At 41.7% G+C, this 14,815-nt stretch overlaps 1 protein-coding gene across 1 annotated transcript in view; it reads right to left on the bottom strand.

Annotated features, from left to right (window-relative positions):
- abhd17c (abhydrolase domain containing 17C, depalmitoylase) overlaps positions 1-14,815 on the bottom strand; it is an 80,073-nt gene that overhangs the window by 1,764 nt on the left and 63,494 nt on the right. The window lies entirely within an intron of this gene.

Below are 14,815 nucleotides of genomic sequence, written 5' to 3'. Positions count from 1 at the left end.
TTTTCATTACATCAGATTTATTAGTCAAAACGTCAGGATCAACACTCCCTCTAAGATGTATGGGTGCACCGCCATGCAGCAATTTGCAACGTATCACGTAGAGGTTAAACAGGCCTCACACAAGCAGTGTTTCCTCTGAAGTGCACACATGCGCAGCAATCTTAAAGGGACTGCATGTGCAACAAACAGACCGCGCACAGCTAGAGAAAATTAAGAGGTACATTGGTCAGGACAATCAAAAAAAATGAAACATCACTCCAATTTTTATTTCTATTTTTTTTTTACTTGCTAAAACAGCTCAATTCAGATGAGGTGTTAGTCATGATTCAGTGATACCACTTTCGCATGAGTCAGCAGATTGTGGGTTCGAGCCTCAACCCAAATACTTGAGCACATAATCCAGACTGACATTTCCAATGCAGTGTTCAGTGGGTACTACACTGTCAGAGGTGCTGCCTTTCAGATGAGGCACTGAGCTGCCTTTTTACATGCCTTTATAAAGCTCTGGTTAGTCCCCAACTAAAGTATTGCATCCAGTTCTCGCCACTACACTTTAGGAAGGATATGAGGGTCCTTGAGAGGGTGTAGAGGAGATTTAGCAGAATGGTTCCAGGGATGGGAGATTTTAGCTACGAGGTCAGGTTGGAAAAGCTGGGGTTGTTCTCCCTGGAGCAAAGGAGATTGAGGGGAGATTTGATAGAGGTGTACAAGATTATGACAGACTAGGTAAGTTAAGACAAGGAGAAACTGTTCCCATTAACTGATGGTGCAAGGACTACGGGACACTGATTGAAGGTTTTGGGCAAGAGATGCAGGGGGAATGCTAGGAAGAACTTTATAACATAGGGAATGGTAATGACCTAGAACTCTTTGCCCACAAGGGTGGTGGAAGCGGAGACAGTCAATGATTCCAAAGGGAAATTGGATGAGCACTTGAAAGAAATAAACTTGTAGGGCTACAGGGAATGGGACTGACTGGATTGCTCTGCGGACAGCTGGCATCGATTCGATGAGCCAAATGGCTTCCTTCAATACTGAAAAGCTATGATTCTATGAACTGAGGAGACTCTCTCGTGTACATAAAAAACCCTATGACAATGTTTGAAGAGCAGGGTAGTTCTCCTAATGTTATGGCCAATATTTATCCCTCAACCAACATTATTAAACCAGATTATCTGGTCATTTATTACAATGCTGTTTCTGGAAGCTTGCTGTGCACAGATAAACTGCCACACTTCCCTGCATTACAAGAGTGACTATACTTCAAAACTACTTTATTAGCTGTGAAGAGTTTTGGGATGTCCTGAGATGGTGAAAGGTGCTATATAAATGCAAGCTCATTAGCTTTCAGAATCCAATAAATGAAGCAAGTGGCTGGGCAAAGCAAAAGATGTTTCCTTTTGTCGAAAGCTTTGTACTAAGAGTTAAACTACCTCATTTTTCAATGCTGTTAATACAAACTGCTATTTTATATCCCTTGGTGTATATTATTGTTTATTGTTTATTTGTTTAGAGATACAGCACTGAAACAGGCCCTTCGGCCCACCGAGTCTGTGCCGACCATCAACCACCCATTTATACTAATCCTACACTAATTCCATATTCCTACCACATCCCCACCTGTCCCTATATTTCCCTACCACCTACCTATACTAGGGGCAATTTATATAATGGCCAATTTACCTATCAACCTGCAAGTCTTTTGGCTTGTGGGAGGAAACCGGAGCACCCAGACGAAACCCACGCAGACACAGGGAGAACTTGCAAACTCCACACAGGCAGTACCCAGAATTGAACCCGGGTCGCTGGAGCTGTGAGGCTATTATCCCTGAAAGAAGATTTAAAACCCTCTCTTGGACTCAATAAACCAGTGCTGTCCAATACAGTAGCCACATGTGGTTAATTGGGAATCCAAATGTGGCTAATTACATTTCTGATTAGTAAATAAAAAATGAGCAATAGGAACACAGGAGCAGCCCATTCAACCGTTAAGACTATTTAGCCAATTAGATCACATCTGATCTGTACTTCAAACACAAATTTGCTTGCCTGTTTTTGACTCATATCCCTCAATACCTTTACCCAACAAAAATCTATTGACCTCCATCTTGAAAGCCATACTTTTGTCCACTCGCTTAATTTGTCTATGTCCCTGTGTAAATTCCTGCTCCCATCCGCACTCTTTATAGTTGTTACAAGTGCTTTGTTTTTTTAAAAAAAAAACTTGGGAGTTCTGTGTTTTGGAAGACTGAGAAAAAAAAAGGATTTTTCTCTGTGAACATTGAAAGTTGAACTGGGCGGGGCACAGACTGCAAAGCAATCTGGTCTCCAAGCCACTCAGCAGAGAGAAATAATTGTCACATGACTGGCTGCTGGGGAGTTTTTAGTTTTTCTTTTGGAAGAAAAACATAATTTTGGCTGGAACGTGTTCTGGAGACCAGAGAAAGAACTCTCTCTGAAAGAAATCGAAAGACCAGTTTGCTGCCAGTGGGGGTAGGAAGACAGCCCAGAAACTCTCTTGAAAAGTAATTCCTGTATCAAGGGAAATTCTAATCTCTTCATGAAGTTAAAAGAACTTTGAAGGGGTTGCAAATCGAAGGTATGGGAGCTGAAACCCTTGTTGCTGTTTATGCCTGAGGAGAGAGAAAAGACCCAGGAAGAGGAGTTGCAACACGCTGTGGAGAATCACTGCTTTGGAGAAAGGCTCCTTTGTTGAAGGTAGTCTCCAGTCTCTGAAAAATCCCTACCTCAAGTGTGACTCCTGTTGCATTGTTGTATTTTATGGAAGCTCCTGAAATCTCAAGAAAGTTTCTACTGTTGGACTGCTACTTAGAAATCCAAGTAGCCCTGTTGCTACACCTTTTGCTGGGAGATCTGTGAGATGCCTGCTGCAGATGAATTGCCTTGAATGCCTACCCACCACAGACTGTTCATTAATTTCATCTGGAAATTTCAAGTGCCATCTGACTATTCAACTCTGGGACACCTCACCGATCCAGAAATATTCTACCATAAGTTACAACCCAGTTATTTTATTATTCCTAAGAAACCATTGTAACTTAACCTTTGGGTTTTGAATGTATGTGTGTGCATGAGGGTTAGGAAGAATAAATTATAAAACCTGTTCATACATTTAAATTTCTCATCATTTAAAATTGGTTTATTAATAGTTTATTTGTTGTTCAAAGAAATCTGGTTTGGTGTGCTTTATTCTGGGGAATAAATACGGTGTTTAATTTGGCTAATTTATGGTAGGTGGGAAACTTTACTAATATGCTGTGACCTGTGGAGTAGTGGGACTAAATTAACAGTGCATTACTCCCGCCTTGGTCGTAACACAGTATATCTCAACCTAGTGTCATCTGCAAACTTGGATATACTCCTTCATCCGTCATTGATCAACATGGTGAAAAGATGATGCCCTCGTACAGATCCCGAGAGAGCACCAGTCGGCACATTCCACAGAGCACGTACCCTTTATCCCTATTTTTTGTTTCCTACCACCCCCCAACCCTAACCAACTGACACCATTATTGAGCATAGGATCTTAATACTCATACTGTTACGACATTTCCATTTGTACTTTAACAGTTTTGTGTGTGTGTTGGTAAAATGGCAAGCTGAAAAGCAGTGTTTTGACTACTGAATGATTTATGACTTTGGTTAGTGAATGGTGATAGATGTTTGTTCAGTAAATATACACATGAAGTACATATCTAATTGCATTGTGTGAGTGTTTGTATTGTGCTTCCTACTAAAATTGGTACACATGGCTAAAACCTTGTTGCTGTAGTCACACTTATGGCTAGTTAACAATTTCTATTGGTTTACACTGCATTAAACTGACATTGCTTCATAGATGCTTTTCTCCCCAGTTCAGAACTTAGAAGTTTGAATTCCAATGAAATTATATACTGAACTCTTCTAGTTCATTTCATTTTTGGGCATCAACTCTTTGTTTTCACAGCAAAGTGCTTAATCAATTTAATGTTGAACAGAGATTTTGGTGTTTCTGCCAGAGAACTACAGCAGTTAATTAATCTCTGCTCTTCCAGTACATAACTCAGCAGCTGTAGCTTTCAAAACACAATCACTGCAGTACTCAGTACCTTTTCTCATCACTGTTAAAGAGTGAAGCTGGTTATTCCTTAGTGACTATACTGCATAAAATTAGCACAAATTACACACAAACATTGAAATGCAGAGATCTCCCATTGCTCACAGTAAATCAGATGATAGGCAGTTTAATGACAGGAGGGTTATATCTGCTAATGCACAATGTATTCTTCTGTTGCTAAGATGGAGCTATGTTTCTTTAAGGTCAGAAAATCAGTTCTGAGTCACTGGCAAGTGAGGAAACTTCACAAGTACTTTCAAGTTTCAGTCTCGAGGCTAAATGCACGAGCATTAAACAACTTTTTTTGCAGCTGTGGTGCATGACAGACAAGTATATACTAGATGCAACACATTACCAAATCTGCAGCATATTCACTGACTCACAGTGAATGGTACAGTAGCCGAGTGAGCATGGTACTGTATTAGCAACCCAGAGCCAAGAGTTTAAATTTGTGACCATGGAATGCTTCAGATTATTGTAGCATTCCAACTAATTCAATATCATCCTCTGGGGAAGGGACCTGCAACTCCTACCTGTCTGGCCTACATGTAACTTCAATCTAACACTATTGACAAATAATTGCCTTGTCAGTGTTGTCTGCAAAGCAAGAATAAATTTTAAAAGTGTTGCATTATAATAACAAGGTTTATTACTATGCAGAAAAATATATCAGGATCACTGATCTAAAATCACTGAATAAAGTCAAATTTTGTTTGTATTACTTGATATTCTAGGATTTAGACTACTTTTTGGACAAACTCCACGATTCTATCCGATGTATGTCCCGTGAAAAATAAGTGGTTTCCATATATTCCTTTACCTCGATTTACTTTTTATCCCTTGGCATTTTCAAAAATGGAGGATACACAAAATGGTATGCAAGGTGTACCAGCTGAAGATAGTTACTTGATATTTAGCAGTACTGGGCAAGTGTGTGGGGATTCACAGAATCATATAATGGCACAACACAACACACCATTGACAACTCTTTGAAAGCTATCCAATTAGTCCCACCACCACTCTTTCCCTATGGCAATGTAAATATTTTCTTTGCAATTACATATCCAATTTCCCTTTGAAAGTTATTTTGAATCTGCTTCCAGATTTCACATTCTAGATCGTAACAGTTCACTGCATAAAAAATTAGCTGCACTTTGGATGATTATGGGCTTCGACAGCACTGGGGAATGGTCCTGAGTTCTAGCATCATTGTGGAGGGACAGCCTACGGTTTGGAAGAACTGAAGGGGTGGAATGAGCGATTTTAAAATTGCTTAAGACAACAGTTGTGGAGAGGCTTGTGAAACACAGAAGAAAAGAGAACTGTAAAAGACCTAAGGGTGATTAAGAGAATAACGTAACATTCAGAAATATGAGGTAATACAACTTGGGAAAGAAAAAAAGAATGGGAGTATAGACTTCATGCAAAGATGCTAAATGATGTGGATAAACAGACAGCTAGGGGTTCGAATTCATAATTCCCTGAAAGTTCGGAGACAAGTAGCTAATACAATATGAAAAGGCCAGTAGTATTTTGGGTTTTATCAATAGCAGCTAAGAATACAAAAATAAAGTAATGATAAATTTCTGCAAGGCAATGGTCAGAGTACTGTGCACAGATTTGGGAGGCCAATTATAGAACAGACATTAAAGCCACTGGGATTGTACAACTAAATTCACCAGGAAGAGGCTAGGACTGGGAAACTATAGTTATTGAAGAATTGAGATACTGGGAATACTTCCACTGAGCAGAAATGCAAAAAAAAATTGAGATTTTTAAGATTATGAAAAGTTTTGACAGGGAAGAGTTTCCTTATTTGTCATCTGCTTGGGAAGTAGTGATGAGGGGTTATTAATTTAAAACAGTCACTCAGTGCGAACAGATGACTGGAGAATTTTCTTCTAGAGTATTGTTACAGCATGAGATGAGATGAGATTTTGATCACATATCCGCTCCAACACTAAGATAGCATACATCCACCTCCATAACATTGCACGATTCCACTTGTGGCTCAGCTCATCTGCTGCTGAAACCCTCAAACACGGCTTTGCTACTTCTAAATATTACAATTCCAATGCTCTCCTGGCTAGCTTTCCATCTTCAACCTCCATAAAATTGAGCTCATCCAAAACTCTGCTGTCCATATCCTAATTCATACCAAGTCCCATTCTTCCATCACCACTGTGCTTGCTGACCTACATTGGCTCCCGATCTGGCAACGCCTCAATTTAAAAATTCTTAGCCCTGTTTTCAAATCCCATGGCTTCACTCCTCACTATCTCAAACTTCGTCCAGTCCTACAACAGGTTGCTGTGCTCCTCCAATTCTGGTCTCTTGTGCGTCCCCCATTTTAATCGCTCCACCATTGGCAGCTGTGCCATTTAGCTGCTCAGGCCCTAAGCTTTGGAATTTCCTCCCTAAATTTTTGTTTCTTCTTTTAAGTCACGCCTTAAAACCTACCTCGTTGATCAAGCTTTTGGCCATCTATCCTAATATCTCCTTATGTGGTGCGGTGCCAAAATTTGTTTGGTAACGCTCCTGTGAAGTGCTTTGGGATGGCTCACTACGTTATATGTGCTTATGTAAATGCAAGCTGTTGTTTCTGGAATGCTTTGCCACTGGGAGTAGTCGAAGCACAGATCCACCTTTCAAGGAAACAGCAGATTAATATTTGATGCGGGAAAGATACAAGGCTATGAAGAGAGCGGGGCAGTGGTTTTAGATTGGCCAAATGAAGTGTTACCACACACACAATGTAAATTTCTATGAATTCCTAGTGTCTGACATCAAAGTGGTGACAGCAAGGATATGACTGCAAAAAAAAAACCATACCAACAGGAGGCAAGGTGAATGCATACAGGAAGTGTCCACTATATCCAAGGCTTATAATGTTACTTGTGGATTTTCTGCAGCACCATTCACAGTAAGCCGGAGCATTTGGTCTTTTTCTCACCAGTTTCCTATGTCTGAGTTGTTGCTTCTCTTTCTGTCATAGTTATCTTTTCCTTTGTCTTTCACTTATTTTGTGCATTTTTTTTTGTCTCTAGGTCTTTTTTCATTTCCTTTCCAATAGGAAGTGGAGAGAAGAGGATAGCATGATGGGAAAATGAACTATAAAGTGACAGATGTTGGATTTTCCAGTTGATGGAAGCTGGGTAGTAGCCATGTCAGGGATCGAGGAGGGTTATAGGCTATGGGATTCTGGTATGTTGGGGAAGGATCCAGGTGGGTCTCTGGGCTCGTTTTGGGGTGGCAAGTTGTAAGACAGCTTTTGGGTTCAAGTGTGCGGTAGGAGTCAGGCAGGGCTATAGGTTGAAGATTGAATTTCTATCGCCAACTACAATTCAACCAAGACATTTACTCTTCTACACACGTACCTTGCAGCTTACTACCCTGTTGCATCATCTGGCCAATTATGTTTTGTTACCATAGTCTCACTGATTCTCAATCCTACCCGTCAGTATCTTACTGCTTTTCAAATGCCATCATCCATTCAGTCCCATCAACTCCTCTACTCCTCTTTTGCAGCACCCACTGCCAGCACATCTCCCCACCCCCACACCATTTCTCCTCCTTCCTTCTCCCAATTCCATGCTTGCCTGTCATGCTATTTCCCAGCACTGTCACTTCATGGCACTGTGCAACATGCTCTCTCAAATGTGGCAGTCCATATTTCCTCACATCACCAGTTGTTCTCACATTTCGCTTCACGACCAATCCATGCTAGATCACCCTATCCTCCTGCATTGGAACTCAACAGTGTCCTTTCATATTTTCCACCAGCTGTATGCCATTGCTGTACCTCCTCCCTCTCTAATTGATTCCGCAAAGAACTCTCTAGATATCAACTCCTCTCCATAATCAGGCATTCTAGTGCCCATAGTTTGCTGGATCATGTAATGCCCCAAACTTGAAAGACTTCTTAAAACACTCAAGGCCTCTCACATTGGCATAATCAGACAAAAATGAACAGCAAGCAAAAGAGTTAAGAGGTCTTTCTTAGTGTGGGATAAGATATCAGCAGAAACATTTTGGATAAGCTGAAGTTTACAAGGGTGAAGGATGATTGGCTGGGCATTGGAATTGTTGAATCTGGAGATGGCAAAGGCATGGATGAGGGCTTCAGTGGCAAGGACTGAGGCAGGGTTGGAAGCAGACGATGTTACATAGGTAGAAGTATTAGAGCGTATATAGGATCAGAAGCTCAGCTCATGGTTGAGCAGTCTGGTTAAACCTGAAACTAGGGCCAGGAAGGGGCATGGAATCATTGGCAAGGATGTAGAGTTTGTGGTGGGGGACTGAAAGACAATGGCTTCAGCATTCCAATGTTTAACTGGAGGAGACTGTGGCTCATCCATGAAAAGATGTCAGACTGTATGTCTGATAACACAGAGGTGAAGAGGCAGAACTGTATGCTGTCAGCACTTATGTGCAAGCTGATCCATGTCTGCGAAAGATGTCACCAAAGGGCAAATATAAGCAAGGATGAGAAGATGCCAAGCATACATCCTTGTAGGACGCCAGAGGTAATAGTGTGGGGCTGGGAAGAGATGCCATTTCTGTAGATGCTGCAGAAATAGGAGGAGTAGGTCATGCAATCCCTCAAAACTGCTCCATTTCTTTTAATCTTATACTATCCTTAACTTCTTCAGTCAAAAATAGGTCTCTGCTTGTGGAGTTTTTATTTCTCAATGGAAGGTAGATTAGTTAATATGAAATATTTCTCTAAACCGTCACCAATACTTATCTAGAGTTATACCTTTTAATCTACTTCCTCATCTACCATAGCCAACAAATCCCTCTTCCTATGTAATTGACTTTAAGCTTAATACTCTAGTTTTGAGCTTAATATGTCAATCTCAAATTCAATGTGAAATTCCATCATATGATCACTCATTCCCAGAGGATCCCTTACTATGAGATTACACAAAACAAGATCTAAAATAGTCTCTTCCCTAGTTGGTCCCTCAACGTACTGCTATAGTAAACTGCCTTGTATGCATTCCACGAACCCATTTCCCAAATTACTTTTGTCAATTTGATTACTCCAGTCTATATGGTGATTAAAGCCTCCCATGATTATTGCATTGCCTTTGTTACAAGCTCCTCTTATTTCGGGATTAATACTCCAACTGTATAGCTACTGTTAGAGGGCCTATAAACTATCAGTGTTTTCTGCCCCTTGTTATTTCTCATCTCCACCACCCATATCAATTCTACTTCCTGCTGTTCTAAGCCAAGATCTTTCTCACTACTGTTCTTACATCATCCATTATTATTAGGGCTATCCCCCGTTCCTTTTCTGTTTTGTCTATCTTTTCAAAGTGACAAGTACCCAGGAATATTTCATTCCCAAGCTTGGCCACCAAGCAACCAGGTCTCTGTAATTATTAGATCAAACTGATTTATCTCTATTTGTACCATTAATTCATTTATCTTGTTGCAAAACCTTTGTGCATTCAGATAAAGCACCTTTAATTTTAACGTTTTACCCTTTCCCCCTGATTTGACCTTATTTGCTGATGCACTATTACCATTAAACTTTCTGTTCCTTCCTGTCACACTCCACTTATCTTTACACAAACCATTACAGTTCCATGGCCTTTATTTTTCTCTTGATTTATAAATTTCCCCTCACCTGAACTCACCCCTCTCTCTTTTTAGTTTCTTGCCCCATCTATAGCCCTAATTATTCAAATCGCCAGGACACTGGTCCCAGCCCAGTTTAAAATAGAGCCCATCCCAAAAGAACAGCTCCTTCTTTACTCAGGACTGAGGTCAGTTCCCCCTGAATCGAACACCCCCACCCCCCACTGTCACCCACACCATTGAGCTATGCATTCCACTCTCTAATCTGTTTGTCCCTATGCCAATTTGTACGTGACTCAGGTAGTAACTCAATGGTTACTACCTTTGAGCTTCTGCTCATTAATTTGGACCTTAGCTCCTCAAATTCCCTCAGTAGAACCTCGTTCTAGGTATGTCATTGGTTCCTACATGGACCACGACAATTGGATCCTTCCTCTCCAAATTCTTCTCCAGCCGCAAGGAGACGCCGTTAACCCGGGAATAAGCAGGCAACACAACCTTTGGAACACCCAGTCAAAGATGCAGAGTACAGTATGTATCCCTGTGATTCTATTAACCCCTAACATTAAGATTAGCCATGATTGTATTGAATGGCACAGCAGATGCAAGGGGCCATATGGTTGTCTCCTGCTCCTATTTCATATGTTCTTACCACGCATTCCTTTTCACTTCTCCCCTCTTGAATAGTCTCCTGTGTCACGTTGCTGTGGCCAGTTTGCTCCTCAACCCTACAGACTTTGCCCTCATCCACACAGGCAGCAAGAACTGCTTACCTGTTGGATAAAGACAAGGCCAAGATTCCTCCAGCACTGCACATGGAACCCCTTACCTGCCTTACTCTCAGCCCTGCCCCTGACCACAAACTAGACCTATACCACTTCCTAACCTAAGGGGTGTGACCGCTTCCTGGATCCAAGTATTCAGGTAACATTCGCCCCTCCCTCAAGTCTTGCAATGTCTACACCTCAGATTCCAGCTCAATAATCCCGAGCTGAAGTTCCTCGAAGTACAGACATTACTGGAGACATGGTTGTCCGAGATGCTCTCCACAACTCCCTGGAGTTATGCACATCATCTGCATTGTCACTCTGATCAAACCTTGCTTTGTTTATCTATAGTGTATGTCTATAATCAACTTAGCTTATAGTTTTTTAATTAATTACTTGATCCACTTTAAGTTATGAGCTAGATTACCTGTAACATGAACCACTACAAGTATTTAAGGTAAAAAGCAGCATCTCCTCCCCTCTCACCAAATTCCCAACTTCTACACTGTTTCTGATGCATTCTGTTTATGACCACTCTGTGCATCACCATATACAATCAAACAGAAAAATGTCAAGCAAGGGCAATTCCATTATGCTGGACAAGAAAGGAAAGGCACTAGTGGAAGCTGGTGTCAAATGTTGCAGTGAGGTCAAAGAGAAAGGATAATGCACCACAGTCTTATCTGTGACTTCGATTAGGGCCATTTTGGTGCTGTGGCAGGGATGGAAACTTGATTGGAGAGATTTATATTTGGAGTTAAGGGAATGATGGACATGGATTTGGGAAGCAACAACACATTCCAAGATATTTTTGTGAAGGGGGTGGTGATGATTGTTTTGAAAGGGAGGGTACAGTGGCTGAACAGAGGGATTCATTTACAATATAAGCCAACAACAATTTGTATCGCACCCTCAACATAATAAAACTTCCCAAGGCACTTCAGAGAAGGACTAATTATAAAGCAAAATTTGACACAATCACATTAGGGGACATTAAGCATCAGCCATGGCTCAGTGGGTAGCACTCTCACCTGAGTCACAAGGTCCCAGGTCAGGTCTCACTTCAGGGCTTGAGCACAAAAATCTAGGCTGACACTCTAGTGCAGCACTGAGGGAGTGCAGCAATGTTGGAGGTGCTGTCTTTCGGATGAGACATTAAACTGAGCCTCCATCTGCCTGCTTAGATGTAAAAGATCCTAGGGCACTATTTTGAAGAGCAGGGGAATTATCCCTGGTGTCTTGGCCAATATTTATCCCTCATTCAACATCACAAAAACAGATTATCTGGTCATTATCACATTGCTGTTTGCAGGAGTTTGCTGTGTACAATGTAAAGGAGGCAGGAGATTCCAGCTGAAGGTAAGTGTCTGTTGCAGCACTTCTTGCGGGTGAGAAGGAGCAGGAGTGCTCCCTCTAGCCCCTCAAGGAAGCCTCAGCATTCTCTCTGCAATCACAGTCCCTATCTTCCACCTACCATGATCGTCAACCTCCCTCCCCATCCACTTCCCAGCACTGATGTCTCCCTTCCTCCCACGTTGGCCTATCTTTGCCCACCAGCCCCCACCAATCTTTCACTCCCTCCCTCTCCCAATTGGTGGGAAGCCATCTGCAAGGGTTCCCACTGTAGTCTCTTGCCATTGGATTTCCTGCCCAGCAGTTGCCCAGCCTGCCAATTTGTCCAGATGCTGGGCGGGAAAAGAATTAAATCCTAGTGAGGTCTGTTAAATGCAGCAGAACCTCCACGTTCTTGACTTTGTTGGGTTGTTCCCATGCAACTGCGACTCCCGCATCCTCCCCATAAATATCAGACCAATGTTTTTTTCAAATGAGCTTGTTGTCTTTGCATCCGATTGTGAGAACAGCTTTGGAACCTGTTTCAAAACATTATCTACACCCTGTCATGTAGAACATTGACATGCTATTGAGACAATTGGAGCGTCTACATAAAAATTGACATATTTAGATCAGCGCTCCAACAGACCAGCCAACTTTGAGAGAAGTGTCATAATGGAAGCAGTTACTGATTCAAACTTCTAACTCCAGTTTTTATAAGTCAGTAACAGAATCCTTTTTGCTGCAACTGCCAAACAATGACCAATTCAGACTGAGAACACTAGCTGTGCCGAAGCACCTCATCAAAACTGACCCTTTATGCATGCAAAGTCAGAAATATTTGATCCCGAGTGGCTTATAGCCATTGATCCCAGATAACAAAGCAAAGAGAGTACACATGGTGGCCAATCACCCAGAGCCAGAGGGAAGAAATAAAATGCTGCAACTTATCATCCAACAGTATGCTCTTTCCACGGAGGAGGAAGAAAGCATGAAAAGTACACAGGAGTTCTACAGTGTAATTACAGATGTGGATAGATGCACAGATTAAAAATTGTGTGAAGCAGACACAAAAATGACGATGATATTCACAATTTACTATGCTCGCTGGCAGTTCCTACTAGAATGTGATCCAAATATGGTATGTTACTGCCTTCGCAACTGTATGTAGTTCCCTGATGTAACTTAAAACAAAGCAGAAAGCTGGGGCAACAGAATTTGTTCTTCACTATAAGTAAAGTTCAAACCTTTCTAAGCCTCGCACTTCTGACATTGCTGCTGACTTTCTTCTCTGTATCAGAGAAAAGGCAGAGGTGGTGTCTGTTCTGACCTGATTGCTAATTCTGCAGTCATGAGTATGGAATAACATAGGAATGGGAGAAGGTCATTCAGCCCTTCAAGCCTGTTCCATCAATCAATTAAATCATGGCTGATCTGTATCTTGCATCCCATCTATACATCTCGGGTCTGTAACCCTTAATATCCGAACAAAAATCGATCAATCTCAGTTTTGACATTTTCCATTGGCCTAGCCTAAACAACCTTTTGGGGAAGAGTGTTCCAGATTTCCACTACATTTTGCGTGAAGTGCTTTCTGACATCACCCCTGAATAGCCTATCTCTAATTTTATGGTTATGTCCCCTTGTTCTGGACTCTCCCACCAGAGAAGATAGTTTCTTCCTATCTACCTTATAAACTCCTGCAATCATCTCAAACACATCAATTAGATCACCCCTTAATCTTCTATATTAAGGGAACGCAAGTGCAGTCTATGCAACCTGTCCTCATTATCTCTTTTAGACATGACTTAACCATTACAAATCCATGCTGGCTCTCTCTGATCAGCTCATATTTGTCCAGCTGCTCAATTACTCTGTTCATAATAATAGTCATAGATTCACTATGGCACAGAAAGAGGCCATTTGGCCCATCAAGTCCATGCTGGCTCACTGTAGAACAATCCAGACAGTGCCATTGCTCCACTCTATCCCCATAGCCCTGCAAGTTTATTTCCCTCAAGTGCCCATCCAATTTCCTTCTGAAATCATTAATAGACTCCACTTCCACCACCCTCTTAAGCAGCGAGTTCCAGCTCATTAGCACTCGCTGCATAAAACAGTTCTTCCTCTCATCCCCATTACATCTCTTGCCCAAATTCTAAACCTGTGTCCCCTAGTCTTTGTACCACAAGCTAATGGGTGCAGCTTTTCTTTGTCTACCCTGTCTAATCCGGCCATAATTTTATACACCTTTATTAAATCTCCCCTCATTCTCTTTTGCTCCAAGGAAAACAACCCCAGCCTCTCCAACCTAACCTTGTAGCTAAAATCCCTCATCCCTGGAACCATTGTTTTAAATCTCCTCTGCACCCCGTCAAGGACCCTCATATCCTTCCTGAAGTGTGTTGACCAGAACTGGGCGCATTACCCTAGTTGTGCCAAACCAGAGCTTTATAAAGATTCAGAATAACTTGCCTGCTTTTGTACTCTATGCCGCTATTTATGAAGCCCAAGATCTCATATGCTTTGCTAATTACTCTCTCAATACGTCCTGCCACCTTCAAGGATCTGTGCACATGGACCTCAACGCCATTCTGTCCCTGCACTCTTAAGTCTATATTGCCTCTCCCTATCCCTTCTGCCAAAATACATCCTTTATACTTCTCAGTATTGAATTCCATCTGCCTCTTGTCTCCCTATTCTGCAAGCCTACCCATGCCCTGTTGCTGTCGATTTGTATCATCCTCCTGAAGCCACGCCTCCACATTTGGTATCATCAGCAAATTTTGAAAGTCTGCATTCCAATATCCAAGTCATTGAGATATATCAAAAATAGCAGTGGTCCTAGCACTGAACCTTGGGGAACACCAGTATCTACCATCCTCCAGTTTAAAAAAACGATTTACCACGACACATTGTTTTCTGTCCTTATGCCAATTTTTATCCAAGCTGACACTGACCCTCCCATCCCATAAGCCTCAATTTTGTTTTATGTGGCACTTTGTCAAAC

Source organism: Heterodontus francisci, chromosome 38, assembly GCF_036365525.1.
Source record: "Heterodontus francisci isolate sHetFra1 chromosome 38, sHetFra1.hap1, whole genome shotgun sequence".
Lineage (NCBI taxonomy): Eukaryota > Metazoa > Chordata > Chondrichthyes > Heterodontiformes > Heterodontidae > Heterodontus > Heterodontus francisci.
The sequence above is the reverse complement of the archived record's forward strand: the minus strand, read 5'-3'. Positions and strand labels throughout refer to the sequence as shown.